This window comes from Xenopus tropicalis, chromosome 2 (genome assembly GCF_000004195.4).
Source record: "Xenopus tropicalis strain Nigerian chromosome 2, UCB_Xtro_10.0, whole genome shotgun sequence".
Taxonomy (NCBI): Eukaryota; Metazoa; Chordata; class Amphibia; order Anura; family Pipidae; genus Xenopus; species Xenopus tropicalis.
In genome coordinates this window covers 66,615,930-66,638,458 of record NC_030678.2, presented here as the reverse complement: position 1 = coordinate 66,638,458, position 22,529 = coordinate 66,615,930, and the positions used below count along the sequence as shown (strand labels likewise).

At 41.9% G+C, this 22,529-nt stretch overlaps 1 protein-coding gene across 2 annotated transcripts in view; it reads right to left on the bottom strand.

Annotated features, from left to right (window-relative positions):
* pik3c2b (phosphatidylinositol-4-phosphate 3-kinase catalytic subunit type 2 beta) overlaps positions 1-10,818 on the bottom strand; it is a 318,516-nt gene extending 307,698 nt beyond the window's left edge. For both annotated transcript variants that reach the window (XM_031896848.1, XM_031896849.1), the window contains exon 1: positions 10,412-10,818. The gene's annotated coding sequence lies outside the window, so the exon portion shown is untranslated. The remainder of the gene's footprint in view (positions 1-10,411) is intronic.
* Positions 10,819-22,529: the final 11,711 nt, after the last annotated feature.

The following is a 22,529-nucleotide window of genomic DNA, read 5'->3' as shown; positions in this document are numbered from 1 at the left end:
AACAAAGAAAAAGAAAACATATTTACATTGTGCATTAGTATATGTTGGGTGTTGGTACTTATAAAGATCCAGTCCATGGGCAGACCTGTTGGCACTGGGGACTAAGGAGTCATTACTGGGGGGCAATTGCCATTGGTGAGGGAATCTCCTGGGGGAAAGGGGACTGGGGTGCCAAGGCAGTCTGTCCAGTGGCGCCAAGTTTGCATAAAGGTAAGCATTTTTCCTCTCTTATCCAGGATAGTCCTTTCTAGAGCTGCGGTTTCGTCCATGGCCTTTTTCCATTTTTGGGTTTTTGGGGGTACACCTGGTCTTTCCAGTGCAGAGTACTCACTCTGCCATGGAAAATAGTTTTCACAACAAAAATTTTGTATGATTGGCGAGGTTTTCGTTCAAGTCCACTGCCAGTAAAAAATTTCTAGCGGTACCTGTACCCCAGCCTGGGATGGCAATTGTGAGCCACCTTGTTATTTTATCCCAATATTGCTTTAAACTTGGGCAACTCCATATAGTGTGTACAAGTGTGGCAACCTCGGAGCCACATCTCAGGCACAAGGGTGCAGTAAGTACTTTCATAGCATACAATCTTTGTACAGTGTAATAGGCTCTGTGTATTAAATACAGTTGTAATAGGCTATGCCTGTATGAGAATGATACAAGCTTTGGTAAATGGGTGGTAAATATCCATTCCCACTGAACATCTAGGAGGGCACCCAATTCGTCCTCCCAGGACCCTGTGCTCGCAGTTCAGGATCTATATGTAGTGGTTTGTACAGCTGTTTGTACAGGGCCTATTAGGCTGTTTCTTATCCACCAGGAAGAGTACCGATTTAGCAGTGCTAGTTTGTAGCCCAGAGATCTTACCAAACCCCTGAGTAAGGTCAATCAGTGCCTTCAAAGAGGGGCCTCTGTCACCTAGGTAAACTAAAGTGTCATCAGCATAGAGTTGCACTTTTTTTGTAAAGCCAGGGTACTCGAAACCCCTGATCTGGGGGTGTGCCCACACTGCCTGAGCAAAAGGTTCTATAGCTATGGCAAAAAGCAGGGGGAATAATGAGCACCCTTGTCTTGTGCCCCTGGATAATGCAAAAGCTGAGGTGGTAAGGGAATTGATGCGGATACTGGCCTTGGGGTACTTGTAAAGGAGCTGAACCATTTGTATGTATTTCTTACCATATCCAAAGTCGGTAAGCACTTGCCAGAGATAGGGCCATTCCACTGTGTTATAGGCCTTTGTGATGTCAAGGGCTGCTATGGCCCTACCCCCCGAAACACTAGGAGTGAGGGTTAGGTAAATCTAATTACATGGTCCATTGTGATTGGTCAAATTTCTGGAAATGTTATTGGCCACTTTGCCTTTAAATATTCTTTGTTTGTGAGATGTCATTTAGCCTATGATTAAGTACCCATTACAGTACGAAACACGTAAGGCTTCTTAGCATTTATGTGTATATAATAAATAAACTTCTTTTTTTATTTTACTGACACCTGAACTTTACATCTACTTTCTTTGTTTGGAGTTCCGGAGTGCCTGCCTGCTTCTCTTATTTTTATTCCTAATGGGCTTTAGCTAGTTGTGCAAGCATTCTACCAGCCCCTCTCTCCTCGTTCATATATATTTGTTTTAGTGAAATAGAGTTTATTCAGCGTTTTTTGTTTAATAGCTTGGGTATAGTTGTTTTGCATTTCATAGGGCTGTTTTAAGTTTTCTGGAGAGGGAGAGGCTGCAGCTAAAGTATTCAGTTGGGAAACTTGCGTCTCGAGTGTTTGTATTGCATTCTGTGCCTGCTTCTTGTATGCCGTTATTTCAGCTGATATTGAATCTCTTATATAGGAGTCCCAAAAGGGAGAGTGAGGTCTGCTGCTTGATTTAGTGTTATAAAATCATATATGGTGTCATCGACAGTTTTAACCATACTGGGTTTATGGAGGGGCGCAGGCTTTTAATTTTGTGTGGGAGCTTTAGTTTGAGCTGAAGTGAAGCATGGTCTGAAATGCCCCGGGGGAGATGCTTCCAGAGCCTATCTAGCTCAGAGAGTAGCACTTTGTTAAAGTCGCCTGCCACCAACACCAGTGCCCTCAGGTTCTGTGTCAAATGGTCTGCAAGGGTGCTTAATACCTCTCCATCAAATGGGGGGGGAATGTAGATATTAACTAGTAGTATTTCATATGAGTAAAAATAGCAGTGTAGGAAGATGAATCTGCCCTTGGGGTCGGTCTTTAGGTTATCAAATCTTGTAGCATGGTGGATTTTCTATTGATTTTATAATGATTTACAATAAATACATCTGCTTATACATATGAATCAAATCTTAGGTTTGAGTCAAGTAAAAGCAGCAGATTTTGGGACAGCTATTGTCCAATGTTTAAGGTACAATGTCAACAGCGGAGCTCTAACAAGTGCGTGCGCTCACATCATTGGTCAGGCCATGCCCCCATGTCCTCTCTTCTAGGGACAGACAAGTGACCACAAGTTGCATAGGCTCTTCAGCTTGAGAACTCTAAACAGAAGAAGGTTTTGAAAGTAGCACCATTCCTACTGGTGCCACTTTCAGAACCTTCTTTTGTTTAGAGTCTAGGGGATCCTGATTTCGGGATTGTATGTATGTATGTATGTATAACTTTATTTATAAAGGCGCCACAAGGGTACGCAGCGCTGTACAGTCTTACAATATACACAATTACACACAGGGAGGACAAGTGATATATATATATATATTTATTGTATTTATTTATTATAAGTGTCATGTGGTATGAGACACAGTAGGAAGGAGGTCCCTGCCCCATAGAGCTTACAATCTGAGTGGTTGGGTAACATACAGGCACAAACTGGAAGGTAAGATTGCATCAGGTATGGGCATTTGCCCTTAAGCGCAGGACTGGGCAAAATAATGTCTTAGTGCTCCAGAAGGTAACAGCTGAGTTTTTTCTTAAAGAGAGTGGGTGAGTTTTCCCTACGGAGGGATTCAGGGATAGAGTTCCAGAGGTAAGGAGCAGCGAGATAGAAAGGTTTAAGACGAGAGAGCGCAGTGGGTGTGGATGGTGTAAAGAGACAGAGGCTCTGAGAGGAGCGGAGGAGACGACCAGTAACATGTAGTGAGACCAGTGAAGAAATGTAGTGAGGAGCAGAGGAGTGAAGGGCTTTGAATGTCAGCAGAAGGATTTTGTAAGCTATCCTTTGCTTGACAGGCAGCTTAATTGAGGCTGAGCAGGATCCCTCTTAGGAGACAGCAGGAGGATCCTGGCAGCAGAGTTTAAGATTGATTGCAGGGGAGAGAGGTGGGAGTCTGGGAGGCCGGTTAGTAGGAGATTGCAGTAATCTAAGCTGGAAAGGATAAGGGCATAGATTAGTGTTTTAGCTGTTGCTTGTGAAAGAAAGGGGCGTATCTTGGCAATATTGCGAGATTGCCTTTCTTTAATTCAGGTGTCAATGCGGGAAAACTAGGGACACTACCTGTTCAAACTGTGTAGACAGATCCCTTGTGGTCAATTCATCCTTGATGCTTTCACTCAGACCTTGCCAGAATATATGGGCATAATTGTTCCAGGAGACTTCGGCCCCCAAAGTATGGAAATCAATGGCGTATTCCACCGCAGACATAGTGCCCTGAGTTATCTTCAGAAGTAGGGCAGAGGCATTGATCTTTCAACCAGGGGCATCAAAAATCTCACGGAATGTAGAAATAAAAACTGAGGAGTTGTGAACTAAGGGATCATCTTGTTCCCAAAGTAGTGATGCCCAGGCCAGCGCTTTACCATAGAGCAGTACTGTCCAACTGGCGGCCCGCAGGCTGATCCCCCTCTCTGTGGCCCCCCCACTGCTTTGATGGCTTACCTTTATATAAGCTTTAAATGGTATCAGTACTGAGATTTACTGGCCCCCCCATGCATTGTTCACACCTCAGATTCATGCTGTAAACCCCCTGTATTGTTTAAACATGTAATCCCCTGTACTGTTCACACCTTTTACTCTCTGCATTGTTCACCCCCTGCAGTGTTCACATCTTTTAATCTCTGCATTGTTGACCCCCTGCAGTGTTCACACCTCAAGCTCAGACTCTAATCACCCACATTTTTCACATCTTCACACCTAGTGTGAGTAGTGCCAGCATTGTGTCACACACAGGTGGGGTAGGGCAGGCAGAGTATGGTATACAGAGGTGGGGTAGGGCAGGAAGAGAATGGCACACACAGGCAGCTAAGGGCAGGCAGAGTATGGCACACCCAGGTGGAGTAGGGCAGGCAGAGTATGGCACATACCGGCAGCATAGTGCAGGCAGAGTACTGCCGGTGTGCCATACTCTGCCTGCCCTATGCTGCCTGTGTGTGCCATACTCCTCCTGCCCTATGCTGTGGAAGGTGAACATAGCAGGGAGTTGTTCTGGGAGTTTGTTAGCAGTTGGAAAAAGCCAATAAAGGAGGAGGAGGCATATGGATTTAAGGGTGTGTCTTAATATAACATAATATAATTTTTTCACATATTAATGATGGTTGAAATCCCCACAGTTGAGCACCAACCATTTGGGTTTATGCTGCGCTACCACCATTAATGTGGGTAAGGTCTTAAAAGCTCTTGTGATAACATGGGTGTGGTTGAAAAAGGGGTGTGGTCAAAACTGGCTTCCATTAGCGGCCCTCCACTATGCTAGAGAAATTCCGGCACTTGGCAGTATAGAAGTTGGACAGCACTGCCATAGTGCAATGCAATAATGTATGCCACCTTGGACTTCTCAGTGGGGAACTTGAGTGGGGATGAGACACTGATTCAGGAACCCGTGGCAAACCTCAGGATCTTCCGCACAGCACATAGGAGCAAGAATCTTTGGCTCCGAATGCTGTACCAAGGCTGGAAGAGCAACCAGGGCAGAAACCTGGGGAGTCGGAGCAGAAGCACCTTGGAGGGCATCCAGACAGGAGGCAAAAAGCTGATGGGACAGAGAGATGAACCTGTTCAGCCTCCTGGATCTCTAGATGCTTGAGGGGCATTTCCAGTACATTCTCTGAGGAGCCAATAGCGGCAGAGTGAGAGGGCTCCATGTTGGCCAAAGCTAACTGTTATCTCCTGTAGAGGAGCCTGGAAACTGCCAGGACTAACCTCTTAGGTGTAGCAGGAGAGCCCGGTATTCACCGACACCCTTTAGGGGCCCCGGACTTTCTGCAGCAGAGTTGACAGGGACCCTACACATGGCCAAGGTTATTCCAGAAAACGTGGTACAAAAAGGAACAGACAAAGGCAACAAAAGTCAAGGTCAGGAAATAGGTTGGTGGCAGGCAGAAGAGATTCGTAAGCCAGGAACAGGCAAAAGTCAAAAGCCAACAGAAATCAGAACAACAAAGGCTTTAGGAAAGTCAGAATACTCTTAACCAGCTTGGGCGTTAAATCAAACAAATAAGGACTATTTAAATGTGAATTTGGAGCCAAAAGTGACATCAGTGGGTTCGCATTACTGCGCATGTTCCTAGGGCCAGTGTGCCCCGGAGCGCATCAAAGGGTGAACAGGGGCGGGCCTCAACAAAGGAGTCCAGGGACCATTGCACATAGAGGTAGGAACACATGCTGGTCGCTTGGTGCCCCTTACACACACACCTGTTTTTACATAAATATCATCAAGAACTTGAAACTTCATGGTGAGTTTAAAAATGTGAAGTCACTGAATGAAATATGATCTGTTGTTGGCTCCGCCCACTTTTTCTAACCTTGAACCCACAGTTATATAGTAAAAACCCCTGTGCAAAGTTTGGGGACCCTGGTTTAATAGTGTCTGAATGGCAGCAATTTAAATTTCCCCACTGAAAGTCAACGAGTGACATCTGATTGGTGGTTGGTGGCTCCACCCCCTTTTTCTAACTGCAGTTACCCAGTTACTAACTCTGCAAAGTTTAGGGACCCTAGGATCAATAGTTAAAGAACGACAGCAGTTTAAATTTAAACCAATAAAAGTCAATAGGTAAATTGTGATTGGTGGTTGGTGGGTGTGCCCACTTTTTCTAACCCTGAGTCTAAGACACCCAGTGACAAACAGTGGGCATCCTGGCATAAATAGTGTGGGAACAACAACATGTTAAATTTAAACCAAAAAAATTCAATGGATGAAATCTGATTGGCTGTTAGTGGCCCAACCTACTTTTCCTATTTTTGAACTGCAGGCCCCCAGTGACCAACTTTGCAAAGTTTGAGGCATAAAAATTGTGAGACTACAGCATTTTACACTTCGCCATTGAAAGTAAATAGGTGAAATGCGATTGGCCATTGGTGGCTAAGGCCCACTTTTTTCTAACTTTGAACGGCAAATACCCAGTGACTAACTCTGAAGTTTAACAACCCTGGAATTAATACTTAAATAATGGCATCAGTTTAAATATAAACCAATGAAATTTAATGGGTGGAAATGGATTGGCTGTTGGCGCTCCACCCACTTGTTCTAACTCTGAATATGTAGTCAGCCAGTGGCTCACTGTGCAAAGTTTGGGAACCCTGACATAATGTGAGAAAGGCAGCATTTTAAATTTAAACCAAAACAAATCAATATGTGAAGTCTGATTGGCTGTTGGTGGCTCCACCCAATTTTTTTTTTTAAAACCTAAAAATGCAGTCCCCTGGTGTTAATAGTGTGAGAATGGCAGCAGGTTGAATTTTCACATTGAAAATCAATACTTGAATTCTGATTGGCTCCACCCACTTTTTCTAACTCTGAACCGCAGTTACCTGGTGACTATGTCAGGCTTACCTCTGCCTTGTCACACTGGAAATGGACGACAGAAGCACTCCCCTAAGCCTCCCACTGAGTACTAAGATCCTGAGGATGCAGAAAGGGTGAGCCCAGATGCAGAGTAGCAAAGGTGCTAATAGCTGGAGCACAGGTCTCTGCTGAGATGGCAGACAGGTTACAAGGAGCAGGCAAAAAGCGTAGTCCCAAGGCAGGCCAAAGTCAGGACGGGCAGCAATCAGGAATGGTCGAGAACAAGCCGAAGTCAGGAACAGAAGCACAGATCAAAAACCAGAATTGCAACAGGAACTGCTTAGTGTCACTCAGGGAGAACGATCACCTCACACTGGACTGAAGGCCGCGGTGTCTATTTAAAAGCGATACGCATGCATCAGTTTTCACGTGAAAATGTGCCGAAGCGTGCACGCAGATACGCACGGGTGCGTGCGAATAATTGTGCATGCGCATGTGCATGTGCATGCAGTGCAGATCACCTGACAGACTAGCTCTGTAAAGTTTGGGGACCTTAGTATTAATATTTAAAAAAATGGCAGTATTTTAAATGTAAACATATGAAGTCTATAAATGAAATCTGATTGGCTGTTGTTGGCCCCGCCCACTTTTCTAAACTTGGAACATAGTCACCCAGTGACAAACTGTGCAAAGTTTGGGGACCCTGACATTAAACATGAGAGAATGGCAGCAGTTAAAATTTCCCCACTGAGAAAAATGAAAGAAATGTGATTGGTTTTGGTGGCCCTGCCCACATTTTCTACCCTTGAGTACGTAGTCACCCATTGACTGTGGGAAAGTTTGGGCAAGTTTGGCATCAAACCAATAAAATTCAATAGGTGAAATCTGATTGACTGTTGGTGGCTCCACCCACATTTCAAAACTAAGACTGCAGTCCCCTATTAGCCAACTGTAAAACATTTGTTGACCATGGGGTTAATATTGCAGCAGCTTGTACACAGTATGTACACACCAAAGAGAAGAGGGATTTTTTGATTAGGAGAGGAGGCCCCTGATTCGTTCTTTGCAAAGGACATGGGTACTGCAGACTTTGTGAGGGTATGATATGAGAGAATCCTCACAGAAGTGCTTCTTTTATTGATGTTTAACTGAAAAGACACTAAAGTTGGGTCATCTGTGCTTGGTGTTGTACTTTGCCACACACCCTGTGTGTGCTGTTTCAATAAAAGTCCTGCCCTGGTTTATCACATTAACAGGTGAAATGTTTGCATTACACAGTGAAGGCATTCCATGTCCCTTTTCCCATAACAGAGAGCTACATGAGCTGGGTAGCCCAGATACACACGCAAGAGCCACATTTTCTAACAAACTCACTGAGTATTTGCTCTTGCAGTTTTAGCACTGCCCACATCACAACCCTCACAACAAGAATACTGGCCTCTAATGTCCCTCTCCTCCCTGATGGTTGCCACAATGTTGTTAAACAATACTTCTCTGGCATTACAGTGTAAAAAAAGAAAATATTGGTTTAAATAAAACAATAGGAAAAAAGTATGTTCAATATAAGCCCCATTTAGTGAACTTATATTGAAAAGGGCCTCTTTAATGAGCTTGTGCCATGATGCATAAGACTTAGGGGCAAATCTATCAAAATGTGAGTTTAGCGCGTAATTCATAAAGACTCACAAACGTTTTACTCATTCCTATGGGAATTTTAGAATTGTATTTATTAATGGGTAAAAGTTAGACCTTACCATTTGATAAATATGGCTCTAAAAATCCCATAGGAATGAATAGAATGTGGGTGAGTTTTTATGTATTAAGCTCTAGTTAAGAAAATAATATTAAAGATAAAAATAAACATTTTTCTGGTGGCACGGGAACAGATAATTTATATTATCCTTGAGGATATGGCAGTTAAACATGCAAGAGGGATGGGGAAAGTTTGGTATAAATGTCAGTAGTATTAAGGCATATGTCAACCCTGAAAACAACTTTATGTAAAATTTCTCAGTGCACTTTTCTGTACTTTGCTCTTGCATATTTTTTCTTTCATTTCCAAGAGAGACAATTTGACTATTTTAAGTGGGAGTCTAATTAATTTGGTAACACGTTTACTACCTGCTGGTCTTTCTGTGATTGTCTACAGCAGGAAAAAAAACATAAACTCTGATAAAAGAAAGGTGTTATGGTGTTACTCTGCTTAGAATATAAAGTTAGAAGAGTCATCTCTAGTAAGTACTGAGCAGAGCAACACAACTCTCTGGGGCAAATTCATGAAAGAGTTCGAATCCCGAATGGGATAAATTCGGATTGGATTCGAAAATTTCCGAAGATCGCAAATATCGCGAAAATGCTTACGAAAAAATCGTATTAGTCACGATAATATCGTATTGGCGATCCAAAAGCCATGAAGTTTTTTGTACCGAACGATTGTAAACAGCAGGAAAACCTAGCTTATGAAAAAGTTGTGCAGGAGTCGAAAAAGTTGCGCAAGTGCCGAAAATTTTGCCGAAAATATGCTCGAAACGTTCAAATTAATGCTCCGAGCGTTCGTGTCTTAGTAAGTCTGCCCCTATGAGCTGTTTTACATTAAAGGAAATTTACATTTAAAAAAAAAGTAAATGTAAAATTACTGAGTACTTTTGCAATTTACAGCATTTTTCTTTTGTTTAAAGGTTAAGCTTTTTTTAAAATGTGAATACAATAAATTTTGTAACAAAAGCACCACATTTTGGTTAGTTTTTCAACTGCACTGTCAGAGAGAACAGGTTCAGACGGAAAAGAGAACTTTAATGGTGTTGCTCTATTTAGGAAATAGATTGGAAACCTCCGATGACTTTCTAATGTCTTGTAGGTTATTTCAGAGTTATTTCAGGCAGTAGCATTTTATTCTTTATTTTCTTTTTCTGCAACCTGAAATTTTAATGTGGTTGCGGAAATGAACGACTGTAGTACTTAGACAACAGATTTTTATCTGTCTAATTTGTGTGGTCAACCAGCTTACATGCCAAAATAGAACACTACAAACTAAACAAAAAGTTTATTTAAAAGAGGCAACATGCACTCTTTATCAACACTAGCTCATACATAGGGCCTGTACATAATGTTTGCCTGTTGTTTTAATTGAAAGTTAAAATTTACCATTGGGAGGTTAAATACTGTGGTGAACATTTCAATATTTCTGTTTATTAAATCTGTGTTTCACAAATACAGAAAGTTCCTGAACTTACACTGCTTAAATCTTCACAGACAGGAACATATATAAAGAAGTAATCTTTAATGAACATAAAATAAAACATGCAAATCTTTTACAGTTGAAATATTTTCTTCTTCATGAATTCTAAATCCTTCCAACACATGCAGTAATATTACACTACAAGATAATGGTATTCATCTTTATTTTTAGACCTTCCAAATAAATGATATGCAAGCCCACTGTTTTATAGGAACAGAATATGTAAACAGTTCTGTGCCTTTACAGATATAAAAACAGATATTCTGCTCTAAGACACTCCCTTTTGATACTCATACTCTACTTATGAAGCTGTTCAATTATATTAACATTAGTTTAAACCGTTTAAAAAGTTTTACTATAAACGAACATTAATTTGCTTTAGCCAAAAATGTGTTTTCGTTGCACTACAGACTTGATTAGTTCTGCAGCTGACCCCAAAGCCTTGCAGATTCACCACTTAACTATTTCTTGGAAGTTCTTTCATAAAAATACTTACCACTTTCTTGCTTGTTTTTGCTTCTCCTTCCTTAACTCTTTTATTAATTTCTGTTTGATTCCTGTTTTCTTCTTTGATTGTCTTGCTTTCTCCTTTGACTTTCTCACTTCCTTTTAACGTGGACAGAAGATTCAATCTAAATGTATCAGATTTTCCTGTGCAGGCTGCTGCTTACTCGTACAAAACACGAAGTGATGGTGGCTGAGTCAGTCCATGTTTTGCTATTTTGGGACAGCTTCTTCCAACCTGCAGAACTCCCCAGCTTAGACAAGATCAGCTAAGTAAAAGACAAAGGGCACTACATAAGAATCAGTTTAGATGTGCACAACCAGCTTATACCCATCCTAGAAGTCAGCAAGCCAGAACTTAAAATTCTGTCTTATTTTTTAGTTTGTAAGAAATCTGCATGTTAGGCAGTGTGTATCTTTAAAACACACTGTACACTAACTGGAATGTTCAAAATATACAGCTGCAGCTGCCGTTGCACATTCCATTTCTCTGATGTAGCAAAATAGATATTTCTGACCTTGAGAAGACTACAAAGACAAGTAGGGTATGTGTTACTTGGGACTATAGCAGAAAAAATTGGAAAGAAAACTTTACATAGCCCTAAGAGATATTTGTATTGTATTTACAGTAGCATTATAGGTGTATCAATTTTTTGGCTATATTTAGGCAAAACCCAGGCTAGTGTTAGGTTTAGAGCAGTGTTGTCCAACTGGCGGCCTGCGACCCCCCACCTGTCTGGCTGCTTTGATGGCTTACTCTTGTGTAACATTTAAATGGTATCAGTATTGAGATTAACTGCCCCCCTGCGTGGTTCACACCTCAGATTCAGGCTGTAAACCCCCTGTATTGTTTAAAAATGTAATCCCATGTGTTGCTCACACCTTTTAATCCCTACATTGTTCACCCCTTGCAGTGTTCACACCTCAGGCTCAGACTGCAATCACCCACATTGTTCACCTAATCACACCTCAGACCTAAGACTGTAGGAGCAGTAGAAACCCACAAATAAACCCAGCACACTACAAAAAGAACTGCAATTTAAAAGTTATACTGCAATTTAAAAGTTTTTTAATATTTAGTTATTGTGCAGACTGTAGGAGCAGTGCCAGCATTGTGTCACTGTATGTACTGCCTGTGTGTGCAGGCATTGTGTCACTGTATGTAGTGCCTGTGTGTGCAGGCAGAGTATGGCACACACAGGCAGGGTAGGGCAGGCAGAGTATGGCACATACAGGCATCATAGTTCAGGCAGAGTACTGCCTGTGTGTGCCATACTCTTCCTGCCCAATGCTGTGGGAGGTGACATTTATACTGAGGTGGAACTGCAATTTAAAAAGTTTTTTAATATATAGTTATTGTGCAGACTGTAGGAGCAGTGCCAGCATTGTGTCACTGTATGTACTGTCTGTGTGTGCATAGGGCAGGCAGAGTATGGCACACACAGGCAGCCTAGGGCAGGTAGAGTATGGCACACACAGGCAGCATAGGGCAGGCAGAGTATGGCACCCACAGGCAGGGTAGTGCAGGCAGAGTATGGCACCCACAGGCAGGGTAGGGCAGGCAGAGTATGGCACACACAGGCAGCCTAGGGCAGGTAGAGTATGGCACACACAGGCAGCATAGGGCAGGCAGAGTATGGCACCCACAGGCAGGGTAGTGCAGGCAGAGTATGGCACACACAGGCAGGGTAGGGCAGGCAGAGTATGGCACACACAGGCAGCATAGGACAGGCAGAGTTTGGGACACACACAACATGGGGCAGGCAGAGTATGGCACACACAGGCAGCATAGGGCAGGCAAAGTATGGCACACACAGCAGCATAAGGCAGACAGAGTATGACAAACACAGGCAGCATACAGTGACACAATGCTGGCACTGCTCCTACAGCACAATAACTATATATTAAAAAATTGTTAAAGTCCCGCTAATCTATCCAGTAAAATAGAACCGGTGATACCAGGGGTTATTGTGGAGCAGTCCACCGCCGCGGATGGTACTCACAGTAATTTGTCTTCCCTTTCCGGTAACTTGCCCAGGGCACGGATCCTCACCCTCAGATGCCGTTTTATCCCTCTCTGCAGCCGCAGTGTGGGCAGGGTGATGCTGAGTATACAATAAGTAGCGGTGTAAGGCAGTACTGACGATCCGCTAAAGGTGTTGTGGGCAAGCGACTCACCCTTCCCTCGAAGGGCAAACCAGGCTGCAGCTGCTGGTCCTGGAGCTCGGGGTACCTTTCAGTTCCGGCTCGACCTCTCCGCAGCCGCTGGTAGAGGCAGGGTAACTGAAGTGGAAGGGTGAATGCAAAAATTGCTTGCTAAAAGCAGTCATTTAACACGCTTGTGTTATATGTATGTCGCAGGAGCTGGAACGCACACATTCTCTCCTGTCAAAGGCACAGCACAAGATGGCCGCTATGACGTCAGCTCTGGCCAACACACAATGAAATCTCACAAATAATCCACCTCTTGCGGGATTTGCAGAAAAGAGCACCAAAATGTTGCTACATTGAGTGACAGTAGTGCTAGCCAATGAGAATACACAGGGAGAACCTCCAAGCCTGAACCCACGGCCAATTACAGGGTAGAATTTACCATCAGGGACTGCATGCGCCTTTTTCCTATTGAGTCCGGCAGCCTGTCAGAAATTTTTAAAGATATATGCACAACAGCTTAGTGCCCTCAAAGTAATGGCTCCGTTCCTTTTTAAAATGACTCCAAAACATGTTGGGCGCCAAAATGTAATGCTTTTTTGGCTATATTTAGGCAAAACCCAGGCTAATGGTAGGTTTAGAGCATGGGTTACATGTGACTCTCTTAAACAGGATGTGCCTTCGCTAGGTGGAAGAGACCATGTGGAGCAAGGGTGTAGTGGACCTACAACACACTGTAGTGCAGATTTAGCAAAGATTTGACGTCAGAAGGTTCTTGCAGTTGAACTATGAGCAAGTTTATTGTCAGAGACAAATGATGATGCAGGGTTATAACACTAGTAGTACTCTGAGGACAACAAGAGAGGATGCACACCGTTTATCCCACCTCTTTTTGGGAGTCTGGGCAGGGTAAATGCACCTCTTAGCTTGGCAACCCTTTGGAAGCAGTCAGGATAGATACCTCAGTCCTCAGGTTGATAACCCCTAGAGTGAGAGTCCTCCGTGTGACTAGGGATCAGGGTTTGTTCTAACCTGTTTCCTATGTCTATTCCCTGGCCCTACGATGAGGCAACATTGCTGGATGGAAGGGTACTTCATTTCTACTTTCCTTGGTGGGGCTGGAAAACTGCCCTTGCTTCCTTCCCTCTCTACCTCACTCTCCTAGAGAGTGCTCGACAAGAGTAACTATCTTACTGGTCCTCATTCATGGGGTCCCTGTCCCCGACTTTATGGTAACACTCTGGGGCAAATGCCTTTACTGGGGCCTAGTTCTTCTCAGCAGCAGCTGCAAGGGCAAACAAGGTTTTGAGCTGTATTAAATGGGGCATAGATTCACGGGATTCAAGGGGTTATTCTTCCCCTTTACAGAGCGCTGGTAAGGCCCCATCTAGAATATGCTGTTCAGTTTTGGTCTCCAGTCCTTAAATGAGACATTATTGAATTAGAGAGGGTCCAGAGAAGGGCAACTAAGCTGGTTAAGGGAATGGAAAGTCTCAGTTATGAAGAAAGACTGGCCAAGTTGGGTCTGTTTACATTGGAGAAGAGGCGCTTAAGAGCTGACATTATAACTATGTATAAATATATAAGGGGATCATATAATAACCTCTTTAATGCTGTATTTACCAGTAGGTCCTTCCAACAGACATGAGGGCGCCCACTCCGTCTAGAAGAAGGGAGGTTGCGTTTAAATATTCAGAAAGGATTTTTTACTGTGAGAGCTGTGAAGTTGTGGAATTCCCTCCCCGAATCAGTTATGCTGGCTGATATTATATAGCTTTAAGAAGGGGTTGGATGGCTTCTTAGCAAGTGAGGGAGTACAGGGTTATGGGAGATAGCTCTTAGTACAAGTTGATCCAGGGACTGGTCCGTTTGCCTTCTTGGAGTCAGGAAGGAATTTTTTCCCCCTCTGCAGCAAATTAGTGAGGCTTCAGATGGGGTTTTTTGCCTTCCTCTGGATCCTCTGGATCAACTAGAAGTTAGGCAGGTTATATATAGGCATTATGGTTGAACATGATGGACGTACGTCTTTTTTCAACCCAGCTTACTATGTTACTATGTTATTATGTTCTCCCAGGCTCAGTGGACCTTCAACTGAGATACAGAGGCAGCCAAAGAGTAAGCCACACCTTGCTAGATATATGAGGCTGCAAGGGGTGGGGAAAACCACATAAACCAATAAGGTGGAAGTGCATAACTATAAACTGATACATGGGTCTTTGCCCAGTTACAGTAAAAGAAGAAGAAGTAGGGAATTAAAGCCATAGGGGAGCTTAACCCTATGGGTCCCAACATAGGATACCAGCATATAAAGCTTGGACTTAACTTCCCTTTGCAACTGGGTGAAATAGAAAACAATGAGGTGATTAACCTTGTGTTTTTTTTTATTTAAGTTTTTTCACAGTTCATATTAAAACATAAATATATGATATAATAAGTACACAAAATCATGAGAGAATAATAGTTGTGTTGTAGGATATTCTATACCTAATTTTGTAATAAAAGCAGTAACAAAACTCATAATAATAACAATAATAAAATAATAATAGTAATAATTGACTCACTTCTGTTTATAGTTACCAGTTCTGGGGTTATGGTTTCATGAGATGTATGAAGCCAATTGTATCATGGTAGTATTTTTCCAAATCCAGTATTGCAGTTCAGCTACCTCCTTCAGGCAGGCTATCACTCCTGTGCTCCTGTTGTAGCACTAATTACATGTAGACATCATAAAAGATAATGTTTTGGGCAAAGCCCTTTTTCAAGTGAACCAAGTTCACTTGTAGTATTGTCTTTCGAGCTGCTGCTGCCAATATTTTTGCTAATTGTTTTCTCAGATTTTGTTAAATTTTCATAGGAATTAGTATCACTAAATAATGCACATGTATGAAGTATGGAGTGACCTCCGACCAAAAGGATTGTATTTTGTTTTAATTAGTGAGTGGGTAATTTGGTAAATATAAGAAGTTCTTCCAAATTTGGTGCAATGTATTTTGTTTATCTATCACTCTATAATTGTATATTTTGTTATTTCTGCCATCAATAGTGGAGTATTATCTTTTTTGAATATGTCTTGTATCTTATAAAGTCCTTGTGTACTCCATTGTTGAAGAATTGGGTTCTAAAACCCAACTGGAATTTTTTTTCCATCCATGTTAAATATGGTTATAAATGGGGGCATAGATGTAGTTTATATCTTACTGAATGCCATGCTCGGTATGTATCGATAAATAGTGGATTTGATTGGAGGTCTGGAGGATTATTAGATATTGGGGCAGATAATTGAGTGTGAGGCCATTTGTTAATTGTTGGTCTAGAATATAGATTTCTAGATAGTAACCAATCAACTGCATATCTGAGGAGCACTGCCTCATTGTATTCTTGTATATTTGGGAGGTTTACTCCTCCCAGTGTTTTAGTTTGTAGTAGTTTAAAACATCCAATTCTGGGTCTTCTATTTTGCCAAATAAATGTATTGAATATGTGATTTAGATTTTTGAGATCTTTGAGTTTTATAAGATAGGGTAGCATTTGTAGTAGATATAGCAATTTTGGAAATAAAATCATTTTAATAAAGTGTATCCTACCTAAAAGTGTTAGATTCAAACGTTTCCATTGTTGTTTCTTGTTGAAGTGTGTCAATTATTCTCCTAATGTTCAGTTCAGAGATATATTTAAAGTGTTTGGGGATCTAATGTTGGTTGCCTTTTTGAGATAAAGATCTTGTGACCATGTTCTTGGTAAGGTGTGTATACTGTAACTTGAAGAGCTTTGGTTTTATAAAAACAGCTACCTGACCAAATCCAATAATTGTAGAGAGTATCGTTGGTATTTCTTGTAGGGGGTTGTTTAAAAATAGTAGTATATCATCTGCAAATGCTGTTACTTTCAAAGTGTTTTGTCCTATTTGTATGCCCTAATTAAATAATAGAGGGGATAGTGGGCATCCCTGATGCATACCTCTGTTAACTGGAAATTTGGAGAATTGAAGTTGTTCACTGCCAGAAATGCAGTGTAGAGAGTGTAGAGTATAGGCTATTAAAGACGTTTAACATGTGTATGCCGAAGTGTTTTTTTAAAAGGCGTTTTATGTGTGCATATGTGATTCTATCAAAGGCTTTATCAGAGTGTAGATTTAATAATGTACCATTTTTTCTTTTTTCCAGGTTGTTATGGTATAATGGCGTTAGGATTTTTTGCAAGGCTTGGACTGGATACCTACATTGTAGGAAGTCTGCTTGATTTTTGGTAAGTATGTATGGGAGGATTTGTTGTAGTCGATTGGCCATGATTTTAGTTAGTATTTTAACATCTTGATTTAGCAATGAGATAGGTCTGTATGAGTTGGCTAAATCAAGATGTACTGTCTGATAATCCAGGCCACATTTGCTTCCTGCCACAAGGGAGAGCCTTGAAGGGTTGCAGTAAAGTTGTAAGTGTGGGTATAATTTCTCTCTTTAATAATTTATAAAATTCTGAGCATCCGTCTTGGCCTGGTGTTTTCCCATTTTTTAATTATGTTATTGTCTGTGATATTTCTTGTTCTGTTACAGGTGTATCCAGGATTTCGCTATCTTGAGGTGTGAATTTGCGAAACCCCAAAAAATGATGAAAATTGCAGTCCGTCTTTGGGTCATCTTGAGGGCCTTCATAAAATTGCTTAAAATAGGAAGCGAATAATTCTGTAATATGTGTTGTGTTTCCCATCCACCCTTCAGGAGTTTAAAGTTTTTGAATAAATTCTGAGGTGATTGTTTTTTTGCTAGATGAGCCAATAGTTTTCCAGATTTATTGCCCCATCTATAAAATTTGTTTGTAGAATGATAAAAAGATTTATATGCTTTCTCTGTCAATAAAGTTTAAAAAAGTTGTTTGGCCTCTGTGTATGCTGAATAATATTTTGTTATTCTGAAGGGTATTATATTTGTCATTAAATGCTTTTTTTGGGCTGTTGGGTTTTCAAAGAACAGAGGATGTCAGTTAGATTTGTCAATTATTTTTAGCTTTGCTGTGTATTATAGAGAAAATCTGTATCCAGCAGTAACTAGAGTTTTGCACACTTGTGAGTATTCTTTACATTTAGTAGCTACTGTAGCTGAAAAATCTTGAAAGACATGTTGATTTTCATAGTGTTCCTTGACTTTTCTAGGTTAGAATAGTAATTTTGTCTGTTTGGACTGGGCCGCCTCTGATCCCTGCTGTCCAGATGTCGCAAGAGAAGTAATGTACGCATTTGCAGCGCACGCGTAGTGACGCGAATGATCGCGTCACTCGCGTAGCGACGCTTAACCAGTGACGCGAATGCGGTTGGGGACCCCTGCCATAGCCAGTCCCATAGCCAGCCGGATGTATAGCAGCTGCCCCTCCTTGTATGTGCCAGTTCCCTTGGGCTTCACAACTGCTGTTGGTCCATGGTCCCTCTGCTTGCAATCCCATTGCAGCCAGTGTGTAAAAAGTATTGATTGCAAGTGCATGCTCAAGCTCCAATGAATGCACAAATTCCATTCCAGTGTATTGCTATCACTGCGCTTCCAAATACTGAGTAAGCTACAGTAGTCTTATCCAGCGTGGAATTGGTTAAATAAGCCTTTAAGCACAGTACAAGAAAAGTATTAGGCAGTTTCAAATAAAGCAATTACTGGCCTTGTATTGCTCAGGAGGAGGTTAAAAGACTGATGAACCAAATCAATACCATAGCTATCTTGAATAGCTTGTACCCACATGTGCAAAAGCAGCCTATAGTGAACAAAACCACTGCATTTAATGTGTAAAGATTTGCACTTTGACCAGGATTTAATGGATACTGGCTGATAACTGCAAAGAGTGTATAGGTCGCAACTGTCTGCACGCTCTGCTATTGCTAGCTAGACAAAGAGATATTTGCCCTGTGCCAGGTGCACCCTGCATCATTACAGACACAAAAATGAGTAAACAAATGTCACTGCAGAAACTCTTTGAAAAGGGGGAAAGACCCAATAAAGAGACAGCAGAAGACTCCAAGGGGCACATTTACTAAGACACGAATCTGAACTGAATTGGAAAAATTCCGTTTTGAAAACGAACATTTTGCGACTTTGTTTTTTTTGCGATTTTTTCGGCGTCTTTACGACTTTTCGGAAATTGTCGCGACTTTTTCGGTACCAATACGATTTGCGCGAAAAAACGCGACTTTTTCGTAGCCATTCCGAAAGTTGCGCAAAATTTGGCGATTTTTTTCATAGCGTTAAAACTTGCGCGAAAAGTTGCGCCTTTTTCGTAGCGTTAAAACTTAAAAGGTGCGACGTTTCACGCAAGTTTTAACGCTACGAAAAAATCGCAACTTTTTGCGCAAGTTTTAACGCTATGAAAAATCGCCAGATTTTGCGCAACTTTCGGAATGGCTACGAAAAACTCGCGTTTTTTCGCACAAATCGTATTAGTAACGAAAAAGTCGCGACAATTTTCCAAAAAAATCTCAAAATACCGATCATTACGAAAAAAACGCAATCGGACGCATTCGGCCTGTTCGTGGGTTAGTAAATGTGCCCCCAAGACTACCCCCCCAAAAAAGCTGCATTTAAAAGAAAGTACCAAAAGTCTTACTTAAAATTGCAACATTCAAGTTCATTGCAACAGGTGAACGGCTATCCAATGAAGCAATGAAACCTTCAAAACTGCTTCGTCACTTGGAGACCAAGCACCCTGCATTAAAAGACAAGCCATTGGAGTTTTTCAAAAGAAAAAAAGTGAACATGAAGGACAAAAGCAATTATTGAAGACCACCACTTCATTAAATGTTTCTGCACTAAGGGCATCATTCTTAGTTGCTAACCGCATTGCTAAAGCTAAGAAAGAAGCCCTTTACTATTGCTGAAGAGTTGATCCTGCCTTCTGCTAAGGACATTTGCTATGAACTTTTAGGAGAGGCTGCAGTTCAAAAGGTGGCATGTGTTACTCTTTCAGCTAGCACCATAACTAGACGAATTGATGAAATAGCAGAGGATGTTGAGGCACAATTGTTAGAGAGGATCAGTGAGTCACCGTGGTATGCAATCCAGGTTGAGGAGTCTACCGATGTTGAAAACAAGGCAATAATGCTTGTTTTTGTGCGATATATTTTTCAGGAGGATGTGCATGAGGATATGTTATGTGCATTATTGTTGCCAATCAACACCACAGCTGCAGAACTATTCAAGTCTTTGAATGATTACATATCAGGAAAACTGAATTGGTCATTTTGTGTTGGTATATGCACGGATGGAGTGGCTGCCATGACTGGACAGCTTTCTGGTTTAACTACTCAGGTCAAGGAGGTTGCTTCTGAATGTGAGTCTACGCACTGTGTCATCCATAGAGAAAAGCTGGCTAGCAGAAAGATGTCACCTGAACCGTAACTCGCGTCTGTTCGAGCAGCTCTGTGAGCAGATGGATGCTGAGCACAAACGTCTTCTCTTATACACAGAAGTGAGATGGCTTTCTAAAGGTAGATCGCTGGCCAGAGTTTTTGAGTTATGAGACCCCCTTGAGAGATTTCTTTTAGAAAAACAGTCACCACTGGCAGCACATTTCAGTAGCACAGAATGGGTCACAAAACTTGCTTACTTGTGTGACATATTCAACCTGCTCAACGAGCTCAATCTGTCACTTCAAGGGAGAACAGCATCTGTATTCAAGTCAGCAGATAGAGTGGCTGCATTCAAAGCCAAACTGGAATAATGGGGACGACGAGTGAACACTGGGGATTTTTTACATTTTTCAAACATTAGCAGGTATTTTGGAAGAGACTGAGCCTGTGCCTTCATTCTCCCAGTTGGTGCAGGATCACCTATCTCAGCTTGCAAAACAGTTTGAGCATTACTTCCCAACCGCAAAGGACCCTCGAACTGGGAAGGAATGGATCCGCAACCCATTTGTGAACAAGCCAGGTGAATCAACTTTGTCTGTGCTAGAAGAGGATCAACTGCTTGACATTGCAAATTGTGGTGGTCTTAAAAGTATGTTTGAGACAACTTCAAATCTCCATATGTTCTGGAGTAGAGTCAAGGTGGAATATCCTGAGATTGCCACAAAAGCACTGAAAGCCCTGCTTCCATTTCCAACATCCTATCTTTGTGAAGCTGTGTTTTCTGCAGTGACAGCAACCAAAACAAGATTACAGAGTAGACTGGACATAAGGAACACCACTTCGGGTGTCACTTTCTCTCATCACCCCAAGATGGGACCGCCTAGTTGCAGGGAAACAAGCCCAGGTCTCCCACTGATTATGGTAAGTTGTGTGTAATTTATATAAAAATAATAGGAATCAAGTGCATAATATAAAATAATTACATTTACATTATATGTGTAATAATTAAATACTATGCACTGATATGGATATTAGGGTTGCTTCACTAAAGTGCGTTAAAACGTGCGCTATTTATAGCATGCGGTAAAAATTTTATCGCGTCTAAATTTTCGCGACAACGCATGATTCACTATAAGCACACTTGCGCTAATTTATGCGCGATACTGCATGCGATATTTTAGTCGCGCTAAATAACGTGTGCGATACTTTTCGCATGCGCGCTAATTAACGTGGTATTTTCCTTACTGTCTTTACTTCCTTTTTGCCTTCTTTCCTACTTACTTTACTTGTATGTAATGTATGTATGGCACGCCTATTATTATATGCGCAACTTATGTCCTCAAAGCTGTGTAGTACAACATCAAATTAGGCCAGTAAATGGGGGGGGGGATTTAAGAAATATTTTGTCACGGTCGGTACCCCAAAACTCAGAACAGTTCCCAAGGGCCTGGTCTCGACTCACGCTTCTGCCTATAACCGCCGCCTTTCACGTCGGGAGGAGCCCTTCGCTACTCGGATGCCGCCAGGTCTTACAGTGAGGAGCCCAAGGAAAGAGTTCTGAGCAGGCAAGGGGACCAGAACCTTGCTACAGGGAGAATGGGCACAAGAGGACACAGTCGGAGGTCAGGCCGGGGTCAGCAACGTTCAGAGAGTACAGTACCAAATCAGAGTCCAAAAGGGTAGTCAGAAGTCAGGCCGGGGTCAACAACAATAAGGCAGCGCAGTACCAAACAGAATCCGGAAGGGTAGTCAAAATTCAGGCAAAGGTCGGTTCAGGCAGCAGTACAGGAAGGTCAAAGACAGGCAGGGGTCAAAACAGAACAGCAGAACAGGAATAACACACCCAGGAACTCACAGGAGGAAAACCTACGTTGGGCAATGATTTTGCTCTAAGAACAGCTTTAAATATTCAAATCTCGCGCCAAAATGACGTCATACGCAGCGCAACGCGGAAGAAGGAAAGTGCACATGCGCGCGCAGCACAGGAGAGAAGGCGCATGAGCAGATGCGAGCGCACGTCAAAAAGGTGACGGACGTGCGCGCGCGTGTAAGAGGACCGGAGGGCGGGCGTCCCCGCCGGGCCCCTAGACCACCAGGTACCCTTACATATTTAGTCAAATACTTAGGGGTCCGTTTACTAAGTGGCTTAAATTTAGTAGCACATTTTAGACACAGAATAAATGCCAAATATGTTATGGGCACTTTATTAAATGGGGACAAATATAATATTGCAATTATTCTGGCAACACAACATTTGATACACTACGTACTAATTAACGCAAGCTTTACTATTCAGCAAACTGGCCTAAAGACAACATTGTTGCCAGAATATTTGCAAACATTTAACCCATATAGCATATTAATGCTGTTACTGCTAAATGTAAGAGTGGAGGAGAAAGTACATGAAAGTATAGAATACCATATCAATGAAGGCTAAATAATTAGACATTACTCAGTTCAAAAGTACAAAAATAAAACAACTTTTATTCTCATAATAAAATTTTAAAAACTAGAAAAATATAAAAATCTAAAAACTTAGGGCTTGCTGGCCATAGACATATCAACTTTCCGCTCCACTCTGGCCAACATCATGGAGGCAATGTCCTCCTGTATGGACCGAAGAGTGAGGTCAATCTGG